General features: G+C 43.0%; 1 non-coding gene across 1 annotated transcript; it reads right to left on the minus strand.

Moving 5' to 3' along the window:
* Window positions 1-1,420: 1,420 nt before the first annotated feature.
* On the minus strand, window positions 1,421-1,558 carry LOC114811546. Its single transcript, XR_003759243.1, has one exon. It is a non-coding gene; the product is annotated as a small nucleolar RNA SNORA7 (small nucleolar RNA).
* Window positions 1,559-16,554: the final 14,996 nt, after the last annotated feature.

Here is a 16,554-nt window from a genome sequence, read left to right on the forward strand (position 1 = left end):
AGAATTCTTTTTCATAAATTGTGTTGAAGGTGCTGTTGTGACTCATGGCAACCTCAAAAAGAAAAAAATAATACCCACCTCCCCAAAACAGGTTCAAATTGCTTTTTTCAACTCAGTAAATTTCTAGCTTACATTAAACATAGAACTTCATTCATCATCATACAATGAGAGGCTGCCAAATGAAGCCTACTCTTCCCGAGTGAAAAGTGGCGACACTCCAGCATCGGCACAAACCAAATGAATCATTTCCTGCTTTTAGTGTTTAGATAAATAATCAAAAAAGATTGTCGAAATTGTGATCCAAAAGCCATTTTTCATAACAAGAGACCAAGGCCCAGCTTCTAGAGATGTAGGCGGAGAATTCCCCCTCTTTAAATACGACAAGCCTTGATATGAGAAGTCCAACAAAGATGTCAGTGACAAAGAATGCGTGAGGGCCTTAGGTGACTATGCTACTTAGTTACAGAGCTGATGGCACATTTTACTCATGATTTTCTGATGCTTCTTGAGTAATTCTTTGAAAAGAGAGGTTATCCCTCTCTACTGTAAGCTCACTGTGTGCAGGGAATAGGGCTTTTTTTTCACTCAATCGTATTTATTGAGTGCTTACCATGTGCAGTAGAAAGATACAGAGACTCCTTCCCTGCCCACAACGAGTTTGCAGTCTAGAGGACAATCAAAGTGGCTACACCTCTGTTGGATTGTGCTCTTCCAAGCATTTAGTACTGGGCTCTGCACACAGTAAGCGTTCAGTTTTTTAAAATGGTATTTGTTAAGCACTTAGTATGTGCCAGTCACTGTCCTAAGTGCTGGGGTATTCATTCATTCATTCAATAGCATTTATTGAGCGCTTACTATGTGCAGAGCACTGTATTAAGCGTTTGGAATGTACCAATCGGCAACAGATAGAGACAGTCCCTGCCCTTTGATGGGCTTACGGTCTAATCGGGGGAAATACAAGCTCATCAGGTTGGACACAATCCCAGTCCCACATGGGGCTCACACTCTTAATCCCCGTTTCAGATGAGGTAACTGAGGCAAAGAGAAATGAAAAGACTTGCCCAAGGCCAAAGAGCAGATCAGTGGCAGAGCTGAGAGTTGAACCCAGATCCTTCTGACTCCCAGGCCCGGGCTCTATCCACTAGACCAAGCTGCTTCTCTAGGGAAAACCAATGACTAATTGATAGATTATCTCTTACGTTGTCAAGTCATCTCTGACCCATAGCGACCACAGGGACACATCTCTCCCCAAATGCTCCATCTCCTTCTGCGATCTGTAATCCTTCTGGAAGTTTCTCCATAGAGTTTTCTTGGTAAAAATACAAATGTGGTTTACTGTTGCCTTCTTCTGTGCAGTAAACTTGTCTCCCCAGCCTCGACTCTCTCCCGTGCCGCTGCTGCCCAGCACGGGTGAGTTTTGACTTGTAGCAGATTGCCTTCCATTCGCTAACCACTGCCCAAGCTAGGAATGGAATGGACAGGCCTCTGCTTGACTCTCCCTCCTGAAGCCGAGACTGGTAGATTACTGGAAACTCACCAGATGCGATCCTGAGAGGGGATTTGGAAGAGGATTCATTATTTACAGGAGATCAAGTTATGAACACTGAGAACACAGGCTACAGGAAAACTATCCTCAATCAACATTAATCTTTAATTTCTTCTGGGTCACGGTGCTAAATCATCACCATCATCAGTATTTTCTAATAATGGTGTTTGTCCAGCACTTGCTATGTGCCAAGCCCTGTAGTTGATAGAAGATAATCAGGTCAGGCAAAGGTCTCATCCCACGCGGGGCTCCCACTCTGTGAGCCCCATTTAAAGATGAGGAAACTGAGGCAGAGTAAAGTTAAGCAAAGTTAAGTGATTTGCCCCATGTCATACAGCAGATAAGTTGAGGGGCTGGGATTAGAAGACAGAAGACCACTGCTCTTTCCACTAGGCTAAACGACCTTTGAGTGTGAAACACCAAATAAACCCTTGGGATGAAATGTCTGTGTGCGCATATGTCTTCTCTGTGCACAGTAAGTCCTCAATAAATGACTTTGATTCATTGATTGATTGGGAGAGCAAACCAGAGGCAAGACACATGTGCACTGTGCTTCAGAAGATAATACTCTAATGTGGGGGAACAGATTGATGATCTGCATCTGGATCTTAGATTAATTTGGCAACAATAGTTTTATCTTGAAAGCCGATAAGAAGATGACCACTGTTTGTAATATAATCTGCTCCTTTGGATAGTTCATTTTGAATAATAATAGTAACAATAATAGCAATGATTGGTATTTGTTAAGTGCTTATTATGTGCCAGACACTGTACCGAGTGCTGGGGTGGATACAAGCAAATCGGGTTGGACACAGTCCCTGTTCCACATGGGGCTCCCAGTTCCAGTCTCCATTTTACAGATGAGATAACTGAGGCCCAGAGAAGTGAAGAGATTTTCCCAGGGCCACACAGCAGATAAGTGGCAGGGCTGGCATTAGAACTCAGCTCTTTCTGACTTCCAGGACTGGGCTCTATCCACTAGGCCACGCTGCTTTGTAGCTCGGTGTTATCTAGTCAAGGCAGCTTGTTCATCCAGACACCATTCATTCAGTCATATTTATTGAGTGCTTACTTTGTGCAAAGCACTATACTAAACACTTGGGAAAGTACAGTTCATTGTATTGAGCATTTACGGTGTGCAGAGCACTGTACTAAGCACTTGGGAAAGTACAGTATAGTAGTAAAGAGACACAGTCCCTGCTCACAAGTGAGTTCACGCACAACAACTAGACTTTGGTTGCTAGGCGGCTGAATCACAGTCCACCCCCCTAGAACCCTAAGACCCTTTCCAAGACTGGGACAGAAATTGGTGCAAAATCAGGAGATTGGCTCTGGCCTCAAGCCACCAGACAAGTCACTTCGCTTCTCTGTGCCTCAGTTCCCTCATCTATAAAATGAGACTAAAATGCCTGCTCTCCCTCCTTCTTACGCTGTTATCCGACGAGGAACAGGAGCTCTGTCCGATTTGATTATCTTACATCTATCTCACCATTTCCACGGTGCTTGGCACGAAGTTAGCACTTAGATATTTTCGTCATTGTGATTATTGATTCTAATTATATTATTGCTCAAGCACTTACTATGGGCCATGGAATTTACACAAGTTGGTCTTGGACACAGCGGCTGTTCCTCACAATTTAAGACCTAAGGCGAGCACTACTAAAAGTAGTTGGTTGCATTTATCGAGCACTTACTGTGTGCAGAGCATTATACTAAGCACTTGGGAGAGTAATATACAGACCTATTTCCCACCCACAACTGCTGTTACTACTATAATGATGTTATAATTATAATACTATAATTTATAAGGGTATAAAGCACATATTCTGTGTCAAGCACTTGCTAAGTGCTGGATAAATTAAAGATAAAATGATCAGAACCAGTCCCTGGTCCACCTTGGGCTCACTGTCTAATGGCGGGAGAGACAGGTATTTTAGCTCCGTTTTACAGATGAGGAAACTGGGCACAGCAGGAAGGTGGCAGAACTGGGATAAAAACTCGGATTGCATGAGAAGAGAATTCATTCAATAGTATTTATTGAGTGCTTACTATGTGCAGAGCACTGTACTAAGCGCTTGTAATGAACAAGTCGGCAACAGATACAGTCCCTGCCGTTTGACGGGCCTACAGTCTAATCGAAGAGAAGCAGCGTGGCTCAGTGGAAAGAGCCCGGGCTTGGGAGTCAGAGTTCATGGGTTCAAATCCTGACTCGGCCACTTGTCGGCTGTGTGACTGTGGGCAAGTCACTTCACTTCTCTGTCCCTCAGTTGCCTCATCTGTAAAATGGGGATTAACTGTGAGCCTCACGTGGGACAACCTGATTACCTTGTACCTACCCCAGTGCTTAGAACAGTGCTCTGCACATAGTAAGCGCTTAACAAATACCAAAACGATGACCCCTTGTCCTGTCCTCTTTCCACTAGGCCTTGCTGCTTCTTCCCCATTTTGCGCATGAGGAAACCTTAGCCCAGAAAGGTCAAGTGACTTGCTGAAGGTCACGCAGCAGGCCAGGGACCAAGTTCAAATAAGCACTTCATTCTCCTGACTTGCCTTGCCACTGCTCAAAACTCTAAGTGACCCCCAAACTAGGCTATGCCAGCAAGTGCTTAGAACAGTGCTCTACACCTCGTAAGTGTTCAATAAATATGATTGATAGATTGATTGCAGCTCCTGTGAAGATTTCACCTATCCCTCCTGCTAGCTTTCAGTGCAAAGCTATGCAGAGAAAAAGTCTGGGATATGATGGTAAGCAAGAGAGGACAGAGAATTGGTGTTCCACTAAACCTCAGAACCCTGCAGTTGCAATTATAGAGCTTTCCTCTGGTACTTAGTGAAAAATCAATGAGTCGTATCTACTGAGCACTTACTGTGTGCAGAGCACTGTACTAAGCCCATGGGAGAGTACAGTATAATAGAGTTGGTAGACACAATGCCTGCCCACATTCCCTCCTGTCTCTCCCCACGCCAGTCCCTACTTTACTCTGCTGCCTTGATCATTTTTCTACAAAAATATTCAAACCAATGTTCCCCTCTACTTAAGAACCTCCAGTGGTTGTCCATCCACATCTACATCAAACAGAAACTCTTCACCACTGGCTTTCAAACACTCAATCACCTCGCCCCCTCCTTCCTCATCTTGCTACTCTCCTGCTACAACCCAGCCCGCACAATTCTCTCCTCTGATGCTAACCTTCTCACTGTACCTAGATCTCATCTAGCTCACGCCAAACTCTTGCCCACATCCTGCCTCTAGTCTGGAACGCCGGGCTTGGGAGCCAGAGGTTCATGGGTTCGAATCACGGCTCTGCCACTTGTCATCTGTGTGACTGGGGGCAAGTCACTTCATTTCTCTGTGCCTCAGTTCCCTCATCTGTAAAATGGGGATGAAGACTGTGGGGCAACCCAATTCCCCCATGTCTACCCCAGCGCTTAGAACAGTGCTCTGCACATAGTAAGCGTTTAACAAATACCAACATTATTATTATTATTATTTCTCTGTGCCTCAGTTCCCTCATCTGTAAAATGAAGATGAAGACCGTGAGCCTTACGTGGGACAACGTGATTATCCTGTATCTCCCCCAGTGCTTAGAACAGTGCTCTGCACATAGTAAGCACTTTATAAATACCAACATTATTATTATTATCCCTGACAGACAATGACTCTCCCTTTCAAAGCCTTATTAATAGCACATTTCCTCCAAGAGGCCTTCCTTGACTTCCTCTTCTCCTACTCCCTTCTGTGTCACCGTGACTTTCTCCTTTTTTCCATCCCCCAGCACTTATGTACATATCTGCAGTTTATTTATATTAATATAAAGAGAATTATATTAATATACAGAGAAGCAACGTGGCTTAGTGGAAAGAGCACAGGCGTGGGAGTCAGAGATCCTGAGTTCTAATTCCAGCTCCGCCACTTATCAGCTGTGTGACTTTGGGCAAGTCACTTAACCTCTCTGAGCCTCAGTTACCTCATCTGTAAAATGGGGATGAAGACTGTGAGCCCCATGTGGGACACTCTGATTACCTTGTATCTACATCAGCACTTAGAACAGTGCTTGGCACATAGTAAGCACTTAACAAATGCCACCTTTATTATTATTATTATTAATATCTGCTTCCCCCTCCAAACTGTGAGCTTGCTGTGGGCAGGGAACGTATCTGTTTAATATTATACGGTCCTCACCCAAGTGCTTAGTACAGTACCCTCCACACAGTAAGCTCTCAATAAATACAATTGACTGACTGACTGACTTCCAGCAACAAGCTTAGAGTCTAGAGGGGGAGAGAGAAATTTATATAAATGAATTGTGGATATGTACATAAGAGCTGAGGGGCCGAGTGAGGGGTGGTAAATAAAGGTTGCAGATATAAGTGTAACTCAGAAGAGAGTGACGGAAGAGTAATTTTATTTATTTATATTGATGTCTACTTATTTGCATTGATGGCTGTCTCTCCCCCTTCTAGACTGTGAGCTCGCTGTGGGCAAAGATTGTCACTCTCTATTGCTGTATTGTACTTTCCCTGGTGTTTAGTGCAGTGGTCTGCACACAGTAACAGCTCAATACATATGATTGAATAAATTAATGAAAGAGGAAACGAGGGCATGGCTGGGGAAAGCCTCTTGGAGGAGATGTGCCTTCCTTCCTTCCTTCCTTCCTTCCTTCCTTCCTTCCTTCCTTCCTTCCTTCCTTCCTTCCTTCCTTCCTTCCTTCCTTCCTTCCTTCCTTCCTTCCTTCCTTCCTTCCTTCCTTCCATCGTATTTATTGAGCGCTTACTGTGTGCACAGCTCTGTACTAAACACTTGGGAAGTACAATCAGCAACAAATAGAGACAATCCCTGCCCAGCGCTGAAGATTGGGAGAGTGATCGTCTGTCAGGAAATAGGAGGCCATTCTAGACCAGAGGCAAGATGTGGGTAAGAGGTCGGCGGAGATAATAGACCAAATCGAGGTACAGTGACTAGGTTGGCATTAGAAGAGAGAAGTGTGTGGGCTGGATTGTATAGAAGAGTAGAAGGGGGCTAGGTGACTGAATACTTTAAAGGTGATGGTAACGAGTTTCTGTTTGAAGCAGAGGTGGATGGACAATGACTGGAGTTTCTTGAGGAGTGGGGAAACATGGACTGAACAGTTTTATAGAAAAATGATCTGGGCAGCAGTGGGAAATATGGAAAAATAGTAAAGTTTGCAGACTCAATTAGTGTCCAGAGTAACCGCACATTAATCTGGATTTAATTCCTTAGCCTCTCCAAGTTGAATTTGGGCATCACTGTGGAACTATCTCTTACCACTCTTGTAACTAGTAAGAAATATTTAGTTTTGCTATGGCAATAGCTACAAAATTTAGTGATAATGTGGGAGTGGATAGGAATTTTCAAACTATCCTCAAACATTTCTTCCCCATCCAGGAAAATGGGAAAAAAATACATCTTTCAAAAATATTAGCAAACTGTTGCTTGTAGTTTTATAAATTGGACAGACTCTTAGACATGATTATATATGCCAGTTCAGTGAGATAAGACCTGGTGAAATGGAAATGTTTTGCTCATGGCAGGCATATAAAGAGATAATACCTTATTCTGTAGAATTTTTGGAATGACTCAAAGACGAGGAAGAGAAAGAATATTTGTTTTGGTCATTGGAAATGAGTACAGAAGAGGAGAATACATCATATATATAAATACATATATATTAAATTATATATTATAAATTACTTATTTACTCATATTAGTGCCTGTGTGTCCCCTCGAGTGTCAGCTCATTAATGGGAAGGGGACATATTAATTCATTTATTCATTCAGTCATACTTATTGAGCCCTTACTGTGTACAGAACACCGTACCAAGCTCTTGGGAAAATACAATACAACAATAAACCGATACATTCCCTGCCCACAACAAGCTTCCAGTCTAGAGGGAGGTGAGATGGACATTATTATAAATAAATAAATTATAGATATGTGCATAAGTTCTGGGGTGTTTGGAGAGGGAAAGAACAAAGGGAGCAGGTCAATGCAATGCAGAAGTGAGTGGGAGAAGAGGAAAGGGGGGGCTTAGTCAAAGAAGGCCTCTTGAAGGAGATGTGCCTTCAATAAGGCTTTGAAGCAGGGGAGAGTCACTGTCTATCGTATTTGAGGAGGGAAGACATTCCAGAACAGAGGCAAGACGTAGGCAAGGGGTCAGTGGCGAGATAAATGAGATCTAGGCACAGTGAGAACGTTACCACTAGAGGAGTGAAGTGTGCGTACTGGGTTGTCGTAGGAGCGTAGCAAGGTGATGTAAGAGGAGGCTAAGTGATTGAGTTCTTCGAAGCCAATGGTGAGGAATTTTTGTTTGATACAGAGGTGGATGGGCAACGACTGGAGTTTTTTGAGAAACGGGGAAACATGTCCTGAACGGTTTTGAAGAAAAATGATCTGGGCAGCAGAGTGAAGTGTAAACTGGAGCGGAAAGAGGCAGGAGGCTGGGAGGTCAGCAAAGAGGCTGGTGCAGTAATCCAGGCAGGTTAGGATGAGTGACTGTCATTAACATGGTAACACTTTGGATGGAGAGGAAAAGGTGGATTTTAGAGACGTTGTGAAGGTGGGACCGACAGAATTTAGTGATGGATTGAATACGTGGGTCGAATGAGAGAGAGTCAAGGATTACACTAAAGTTACGGGCTCGTGAGACAGGAAGGTTGGCGGTGCCATCTACAGTGATGGGAAAGTCATTGGGAGGACAGGGTTTGGGTGGAAAAATAAGGGGTTCTGTTTTTGAAAATGTTAAGCTTCAGGTGACAGGAGGACATCCAAGTAGAGATATCCTGAAGGAAGGAGAAAATATGAGACTCCAGAGAGGGAGAGAGAGCAGGGATGGAGAGATAGATTTGGGGTTCGTCCTCATAGAGGTGGTAGTTGAAGCCATGGGAGCGAATGAGAGAATGAGGATCTGTTCATTCTGTTGTGTTGTAGTCTCCCAAGGACTTAGCATAGTGTTCTGCACATAGTAAGTGCTCAATAAATACCTTTGATTGACTGATTGAGAGTAATGGAGGAAGTTAAAAAGCCTGTGGTAACAAATACCATTATTATTATAGACAACAGAAGTGAAGACTGAGAAGCCGTGTTGCCTAGTCGATAGAGCACAGGCCTGAGAGTCAGAAGGACCCGGGTTCTTAGCCCAGTTCTGCCACTTGTCTGCTATGGGTCCTTGGTCAAGTTACTTAACTTCTCTGTGCCTCAGTCATCTCAACTGTAAAATGGGCATTAAGACCGGGAGCACCATATGGGACAGGAAGTGTCCATCCTGATTAGTTTGTGTCTACCCCAGAACTTAGTACAGTGTCTGACACATAGTAAACTCTTAACAAATACCACTAAAAAAAAGATTTGAGAACCTAGTGAGTATGTGTTAATCCAAAAGAGTCCTCTTGCTACCTGGCAAAATTTGCTGTGGCTTCTGTTTCAACTCCATTGAAAGGAAGCACTGTAGCCTGGTGGAAAGAGGCAGGGCGTAGGAGTCAAGAGACCTAAATTCTAATCCCAGCTCTGCCTCTCACCTGCTGTGACCTTGGGCAAGTCACTTAACTTTTCTGTACCTCCGTTTTTTCATCTGTAGAACGAGAAATATCATCTAGATTGTAAACTCCATGTGGGCAGGGAATTTGTCTACCAACTTTAGTATATTGTACTCTTCCAAGCAGTTAGTACAGTGCTCCATACCCAGTAAGCACTCAAAAAATGAAATTGATTAATTGACTGAACCTGCCAAAGAAACCGAGAAGGAGCGGCTAGAGAGATGAGAGGAGAACCAGGAGAGGGTAGTGACTACGAAGACAACATTTCCAGGAGTAGGAGTGGCCCACCGTGTCAAAGGCATCTGAAGGGATAAGGAGGATTAGGATGGAATAGGGGCCATTGGATTTGGCAAGAAGGAAGTCATCTGCATAGAGATGATCGTTGAAATCATAGGATCATATGAGTTATCCAAGTGACTGGATGTAGGGAAGCAGCGTGGCATATTGAATAGGCTCTCACTAGCTTGGGAGTCAGAAGGTCATGGGTTCTATTCCTGGCTCCACCACGTGTCTGTTGTGTGACCTTGGGCAAGTCACTTCACTTCTCTGTGCCTCAGGACCTCATCTGTGAAATGGGGATTGAGACTGTGAGCCTCACGAGGGACAGGGACTATATCCAACTTGATTTGCTTGTATCCACCCCAGTGCTTGGGACAGTGCCTAGCACATAGTAAGCACTGAACAAATGCCATAATCATTAATTGTTATTATGGAGAATAGAAGGGGACCCAGAACTGAGCTTTTCTTTTATAGTACTTCTTAAGCATTTACTACGCGCTAGTCACTGAATTAAGCGCTGGGGTAGATACGAGCTAATCAGTTTGGACACAGCCCATGTCCCATATAGGGGTCACACTCTTAATCCCCATTTTACATATGAAGTAACTGGGGCCCAGAGAAGTCAGATTACTTGCCACAGGTCACACAGAAGACAAGTAATGGACCCGGAATTAGAACCCAAGTTCTTCCAACTCCCAGGCCCCTGCTCTATCCACTAAACCATGCAGCTTCTCCTTGAAGTCTTGAAGGCCTCCCACAGTTAAAGGGCAGGAGGCAGAGGAGAATTCTGTGAAAGAGACTGAGAGATAGGAGGGGAACCAGAAAAGGACAGTGTCAGTGAAGCCAAGGCTAGGTAATATTTCCAGGAGATGGGGGTGGTCAGCAGTGTCAGAGGCAACTGAGAGGTCAAGAGCACATATTGCAAACAGCACATGGCAGCACATATTGTGAGATGGCAGATGGCTGCAGCCTCTAGTCCCAGAATGGGATAATTGCTCTCCTCTACTTCAAAATCTGATTGAAGGCACTCCTCCTCCCAGAAGCTTTCCCTGACTAAGCCCTCTTCTCCTCTTCTCCCATCTCCCCAATACATATATACATATATATCTGTAATTTATTTATTTATTTACCCATTTATTTACATTAATGCCTGTCTCCCCCTCTAGGCTGTGAGCTCGCTGTGGGCAGGAATGTATCTGTTTGTTGTTATATTGTATTCTCCCAAACAGTTAGTACAGTGCTTTGCCAACAAGCGCTCAATAAATACAATTGAATGAAATGAAAAGGTCACTTCTCAGACTGTAAACTCGTTATAGGCAAGGAATTTGTCTATTATTGTATCGTACTCTCCCAAGTGCTTAGTACAGTGCTCCTCACTCACTAAGCACTCAATAAATGACGGAATGAATGAACAAATGAGCTCAACAGCATCAGGGCCTCGGCGGGCAGGACACCGCCTCTGTTTTGCAAGCCAATTTGCGTATGCTAGATTAACTTAATGTATCAGGGGAGTCTTTTCCCTTTTATTGCTAAAACCAGGGAAAAACAAAAGAAGAAGTGACAGACAAAATAGAAAAATAACAATAAATGCATATATGAATATATGCAAGCACAAAAATAAATGATTATAGAGGTGTCTTTTGCAATTTTGACAAACCAGAGCTGGAAAACAGAAGGTGTCTCAGATGGGTGCCTTTGCAGACAAGAGCAGTTTTTTCAGGTGTAATGGACTTTCAATTTGTAAAGACCATGAGATAATTTTATCTCAGGATTTTTCATTCAACAGGATTTTTCTCTTGAACATTCCACAGTTGAATTTACATTATATGTAAAATTCTAAGAAATGTCTTTTTAAAAATATGGAAGCGATTTCCAATTAGAAAAGAGGCAAAACAGCACTCCATAGTCCTTATGTAAACTGTCTCGTATGGAGTTCGATGATTTAGAGGCTCCCTGGAGGACATGGAGAGAATCCAGGGAGGGCTCCTAAAATTGATTTACAGCCATGAAAATACAGATCTTGTACAAAAGGTTAAAGGAACTGTAATGATTTAGGTGGGTAGGGAGAAAATGTAAGAAGGCTTACCAAGCTTTAAGCATGTGCAGAGCAGAGTCTATGACAAGTAGTCAGTAAGTCGTATTTATTGAGCGCTTACAGTATACACTGTACTATGCTCTCTTACAGTTCAGGAGATTACTATACTAAGCAGTTGGGAGAGTACAATATAACAATAAATAGACACATTCCCTGCCTATGGCGATCTTACAATCTACAGTAGTGAGCAGATGAGCTCTTCATCCACCCCAAGGATACCATGAGAGGAAATCAACTTGGATTGCAGAAGGGGAGATACAGTAACTTTCTATCTGTGTTAGCCTGTAGATGTTAAAATGGCCTCTGACCTAGTAGTTCTTACCCTGGCTTCTCCACATGTCTGCTTTGTGACTTTGGGCAAGTCACTTAACTTTTCTGCACTTCATTTATCCCATTTGTGAATTGGGGATTAATCCTAGGTAAGCAGCATGGCATAGAGGATAGGGCGCAGGCCTGGGAGTCAAAAGGTCATGGGTTGATGATGATGATGATGATGTTGACGATGATGGTATCTGTTCAGTGCTTAAACACTGTGCCGAATGCTGGGGTAGATACAAGGTAATCAGGTTGTCCCATGTGGGACTCACAGTCTTAATCCCCATTTTCAAGATGAGGTAATTGAGGCAAAGAGAAGTGAAGTGACTTGCCCCAAATCACGTAGCTGACAAGTGGCGGACTCGGGATTAGAACCCACGACCTCTGACGGGTTCTAATCCCGGCTCCTCCACTTGTCTGCTGTGTGGCCTTGGGCAAGTCACTTCATTTCTTTGTGCCTCAGTTCCCTCCTCTGTAAAATGGGAATTAAGACTGTGAGTGAGCCCCATGTAGGGCAGGGACGGAGTCCGGCCCGATTTGCTTGTATCCACCCCAGTGTTTAGTACAGTGCCTGGAACATAGTAAGCACTTAACAATTACCATTATTATCATCATTATTATTACTATGAGCCCCACGTGGGACATGGACTGTTTCTAACCTGATTGAGATGCAGCGTGGCTCAGTGGAAAGAGCATGGGCTTTGGAGTCAGAAGTCATGAGTTCGAATCCCAGCTCTGCCACTTGTCAGCTGTGTGACCGTGGGCAAGTCACTTAACTTCTCTGTGCCTCAGTTACCTCATCTGTAAAATGGGGATTAAGACTGTGAGCCCCACGTGGGACATCCTGATTCCCCTGTGTCTACCCCAGTGCTTAGAACAGTGCTCGGCACATAGTAAGCACTTAACAAATACAAATACCAACATTATTATCTTAAGGACGGTAAGCTCACTGGGGGCAGCGGATGTATCTGTTTATTGTTGTACTGTATTCTCCCAAGCACTATTACAGTGCCCTGCCTACGGTAAGTGCTCAATAAATACAATAGAATGAATGAATGTATTAAGTGCTTAACAGATACCATAAAAAAGTTCATTAGGAATAAATAGCAATGGAAAAGGAAGGGATTTGTTCTGAGAACTCTGGGTCTACATTTTTTAAAATCATCTGAAGAGTTTGAAACTATTAGCAGAGCAGGGAATGTTTCAGAGCTGCATTCCCTTTGCATTACCTCATGATTTATCTGTATCCAGGCACTCCTGGATGTGCTTTTGCTTTTAAAATATGGAATAGGAGTGATAGAGCCTTTCTAGTCTCACGTGCCATTTCCTTTAACGTTGCTATCTCAAAGCGCTCCTTCGGCACAGACTACGGATCGAAGTCTGAGTGGCTTCCAGCTGCAGTTGAGTCTGTGGTTCTGGAGATTCCAGTCGGGAGGCTTACTTTGGAACACTTGCCCCAGGAGTTCCCGCAATATTTGCTCTAGACTAATGAAAAAATGAATGATCATAAATAAATTTACTCTGAAGATATTTCTGGTCACTTGGAATGAAGATGGGTTTTAAGGAAACAGATGCCTTGAATGCATAGGAAGAACAGGATATTTTTCATATGTGGGTTTGTTACCTTTCCCTACTTTATTTCCTGGCCAAATGCATGGGTGTGACCTCAACCCACTATTTCCTATTGATTGACGGTGATTTTCCTCTGCCTGCTCCTCTTCTCCTTTTTCCATCCTGGATAGCATTAGGAGACGAGACTTCTTGTAATTTTTTTATGACATTTGCTGAGCGCTTACTATGCGCCAGAGAATATACTAAGCACCAGGGTAGATATAAACCAATCAGATTGGACACAATCCATGGCCCACGTGGGTTTAACAGTCTTAATCAGCATTTTACAGACTAGGTAACTGAGGCACTGGAGAACTGAAATGACTTGTTACGCGGCGGACAAGTGGTGGAGTCGGGATTAGAACCTAGGTCCTCTGGCTTCCGGGCCGTGCTGCTTCTCAATTCCTACTGACTCTGGAGTGGGTTACTCTACTTTCCCTAATTTGATCTCTTTATTCATTTTAACTGCATGATCCACACTCACTTATGGAAATTTCACCTCTGGTCAATTGGTGGCATTTATGGAGAATTTACTGCAAACATAGGGCTGTACTAAGCACTTATGCTCTTACTTCACGAGGGTTAAAGAATGGGGCTTCAAGACTCTTGCCTCAAAATCCCACATATACCATGCAATTACATACAATTAAGGCAGTGCAACATCATGGCCATGTTGGGCGTATTACACCGCGACCTAGTGGATAGACCCCGGGCCTGGGAGTCATAAGGATCTGGGTTCTAATGCCGGCTCTGCCACTCGACTGCTGGGTGACCTTAAGCGAGGCACTTCATTTCTCTGTACCTCATCTTCCTCATCTGTTAAATGCAGATTAAGACTGGGAGCCCATGTGGGGCTAGTATCCACCTCAGCGCTTAGTATAGTTCCTTCCTCATAGTAAGTGCTTAACAAATACCACAAATATATGTTTATACCAACACATCTAAGCTCTTCCTCTAGACTGTAAGGTTCTTGTGGGCAGGGAATGTGTCTACTGACTCTATTATATTGTACTCTCCCAAGTGTTTAGAACAGCGAATGACCAATAAATAGCATTGATTCACTGATTTGGTTCATCAGAGGAGTGGACTTTTTTTTACCCATTGTGGATACTTCCCAATTGCCAAAAAATTTGGACAATTCCAAGCAATTTCCCCTAGTTGTCCTTGGATACCTCAATAAAGGCTAATAATACAAACTAAGGCAATTTTAAGCACTTACTATAGTCCAGGCACGGAATTAAGCACTGGAGAAGATACGGTTTAATCAGATCAGACCCAGTCCCTTACCTCCATGGGGCTTACTATCTAACAGGGAAAGAGAACAATATTTAGATGTTTAGTACAGGGCTGGGCAGTGCTAAGCGCTCACCTGTAGACTGTAAGCTCATTGTGGGCAGGGAATGTCACTGTTTATGGTGGAATGTACTTTCCCAAGTGCTTAATACAGTATTCTGCACACAGTAAGCACTCAGTAAGTACAATTAATTGGTTACATGGCATGGATTGATTTAATCCCACAGAAGAAGCAGAGGCAGAAAAGCTAAGTGACCTGCCCAAGGCCTCACATCACACAAGTAGCGGAGACAGGAAAAGAATCCAGATCTCCTGGTTCCTAATCCTGTACTCTTTCGGTGTGCCGCTTCTCACAGATGAATTCTTGCTACTAGTCGGGGCTCTACCCAGAGATCTAGGATACTTCAATTTTCCCTTAAACTATTGCATGGGTTACATTTACATTACAAACAGTTTTAAAAGACTCTTCAAACTAGAGAGACACTCTAATCTTCAAGGACAGACATATAGCATCCTTGAAGAAACCTTCCTTCCAATTTGAAGGAAGTCAATTGATCCATGTGAGATCTCTTTCAGATTCATAAAAACAAACAAAAATATTTTGGTAGAGGAAACAGTATGCCAAAGGTCAGAAGGAATGACATCGTGTGGTTATTATAAATCCTCAAAAATTAGAATTTGTAATGGAAATTTTGAAATAGACAGGTCAAAAATAATTTCTTAACACTTAACGCCTACTATATGTGAAATGTATTTTAACATTCTATATGTTTATTCCAGATTAAATACTTAAATGGAAAAAAAAGACCAGTATGTTTTCCAAATGTTTCTTAAATATTTGCTTAATATAGCCAGGACACACTGCAAATTGTAAGACTGAAGAGAACATGTAAGTGTTTAACTAGCATCAAATGTAATAAAATGTTTCATTTGAAATGTTAAGCAGGTGATAAAAACGTCATGTAGGATTACATTTCCATGGTATAGAAAACTATTTTTTGTATAATTAAGCTAAGATGAAAAACCTGATGAATTCCGTGATGTTTCAGTGATGTCTCAGATGGTATGGCATTCTAAGGGCAGCAGCCATTTTTCCTCTAGGTTGAAATCATTTCTTTATTTTCCTAGAGAATTATGAACAAACCTGCCATTTAATATTTGTCTCACCATCCTGACTGTAAGCTCCTTGTGGACAGGGAGTATGTTTTCCCTTAAACTATTGCATGGGTTACATTTACAATACGAACAATTTTAAAAGCCTCTTCAAACTGGTGAGACACTCTAATCTTCAAAGACAGACTTGAAGATGTTGAAAAATCATTTCCTAAAGGATTTGGAGCCGAGAAGTGCACTGGACCCTGGGCTACTATGTTATCTAGCAGTTTTCAAACTCCAAGAGTGCAGGGAGCTCCTAACACTATTGTAGACACCCAGTACACTGCTCTGCACAGAGTAAGGCACTCAATAAATACCATTCTTTGATCAAATGGAGCACAAACGACAACACAGTCCATCAGTCAATAGTATGTATTGGGCACTTACTGTTTGCAGAGCACTATTTGAAGGGTTTGAGAGAGTATAATATATGAGAGTTGGTAGACACGTTCCTTGCCCACAACCAGCTTACAGTCTAGAGGGGGAGCCAGGCAACATAAGTAAATTAGACATGAGTGTTCTGGGGCTGAGGGAGAGATTAATAAAGGTTGCAAATCCAAGCAGAAGAGTGACAGAAGGAGTGGAAGAAGAGGACCTGGTGGCCTAGTAAGGGGAGGCCTCTTAGAGGAGATGTGCCTTCAGTAAGGCTTTGAAGGTCAGGAGATTGATCATCTGTCAGATATGAAGAGGGAGGGCGTTCCAGAG

Source organism: Ornithorhynchus anatinus, chromosome 4, assembly GCF_004115215.2.
Source record: "Ornithorhynchus anatinus isolate Pmale09 chromosome 4, mOrnAna1.pri.v4, whole genome shotgun sequence".
NCBI classification, from domain to species: Eukaryota; Metazoa; Chordata; class Mammalia; order Monotremata; family Ornithorhynchidae; genus Ornithorhynchus; species Ornithorhynchus anatinus.